This window comes from Chaetura pelagica, unplaced genomic scaffold (assembly GCF_000747805.2).
Source record: "Chaetura pelagica isolate M959 unplaced genomic scaffold, ChaPel_1.0 scaffold296, whole genome shotgun sequence".
Classification (NCBI taxonomy): Eukaryota; Metazoa; Chordata; class Aves; order Apodiformes; family Apodidae; genus Chaetura; species Chaetura pelagica.
Window position 1 is genome coordinate 350,904 of NW_009953648.1, and position 1,641 is coordinate 352,544.

General features: G+C 65.5%; 1 protein-coding gene across 1 annotated transcript in view; it reads left to right on the forward strand.

Annotated features, from left to right (window-relative positions):
* SLC23A1 (solute carrier family 23 (ascorbic acid transporter), member 1) overlaps nt 1-1,641 on the forward strand; it is an 11,054-nt gene that overhangs the window by 4,789 nt on the left and 4,624 nt on the right. The gene's annotated exons all lie outside the window — the stretch shown is intronic.

Sequence of the window (1,641 nt, forward strand, 5' to 3'; positions counted from 1 at the left end):
CCCCCGCCCGCCCACAGCTGAGCTGCTGAAGCACCGAGGGGTAACGGGCACCAGCTGGACCCTCTTCATGGAAATGGGGAGAAAAAGGATTATTTTTTCCAATGTGAGCACCTGGCAGCACCCCAGGGGGGCTTCAGGTCATGGGCCCCGGCCGGCAAAGGGACCAGATGCACAGCCCCCCCTTTCTGCAGAACTGCTGGCCCTGTCCCGGAGGGTGACCGGGCTGGTTTGCACAGGGGGACAACAGCCCGGCATCCACCAGCCCCCCAGCCACGGCTGCAGCACGGACTGCCGGGAATGGTAATAAAAATGCTGAGGCAGCATTAAATCCTGCATCTTTCCTCCCTCCCCCATGGTCGTGTGGTCTGTCCAGGTGAGTGCAAGGGGCTCCTGCAGCCCCACCAAGGCAGCTGAGGTACTCGGACCCTGCAGTCTGTCTGTCTGTCCTGCAGCACCTGCTGGATGAATCCCTGGTCCCCAGGAGCAGGAGGGGAATCTGCAATCAGCAGTGATCCCTGAACCCCAGCCCTGAACCCCAAATCCCAACCCTAAGCCCCCAAACCCCAGCCCTGAGCCACAAATACTAGCCTTGAACCCCAAATCCCAGCCCTGAACCCCAAATCCCAACCCTAAGCCCTGAACCCCAGCCCTGAACCCCAAACCCAGCCCTGAACCCCAGTCCTGAGCCCTAAGCCCCCCCAGCTCTGAGTCCCAGCCCCAGCTCAGGAGGGTCCACAGCACCCCAGGGAGGGTTTGGGTGGATGGGGAGCGCTCAGGACTGAATGACACCAAAAACCTCCTGGGGAGGGGACAGTCAGTCAGGGCCACCCCCCACAGACACCCCCCCAGGCCCCGCCCCGGCGCCCCGGGGATGGATGAGGCCGCGTCAGCCGGATGCAGGTGCATGGACCACGCACCATCGCCCGCCCCGGGGGTTTGTAGATACCCTCCCCGCCACCGCCCCAGCACTTTTGGGGCAGGATGCGGCCGGTGCTGGTGCTGTGGCTGATCCTGGGCCTGCTGGCGGGGACGGGGGCCGAGGAGATGTGCGGGGATCCCCCCGCCCCGTCCCGCTCCATCCCCGCGCCCCGGCTCAGCCCCGAGGAGCAGCTCTCGCCCCACATGCCCGAAGCCCTGCGCTGTGATGCCTGCCAAGCTATCGCCTTCCAGGTGGGGAACGGGGAGATGGCACCCCAAAACCAGGGTGGAGAGCCCTCCTGGGGATGCTCTGGCTTGGGGAGATGCTCCTGGCTCCCCCAGAGCACCCTAAAAAATGCCCTTTGGGGCCAGCGAGCCCCTTGGACCCTCAAACCCCGTGCAAAAGTGCTTCAGCTGCCGGGGCCACGAGGAAGGGGATGTGGGTCCCGTCCCTGCTCAGGAGCAGGGGCACAGGGGAGCTGCCACCCTTCACCGGCAGGTTTCTGCCCTTTTTCACCCCAGATTGAGGAGCAGCTGCGCAGGGCAGAGGGGAAGGTGGGCAGGAAGGCGCTGAGCGAGTCCGACTACATGGAGGTGTTGGAGAGGAGCTGCTCGCAGGGCTGGGAGAGGTGAGCGGGGCACCCCCGGGGGACAGAGGGGACTCCCCAGGGATGTCCCCAACCCCTGCCTCTCCCCGCAGCTACGGGTTGCCGGAGCTGGCTG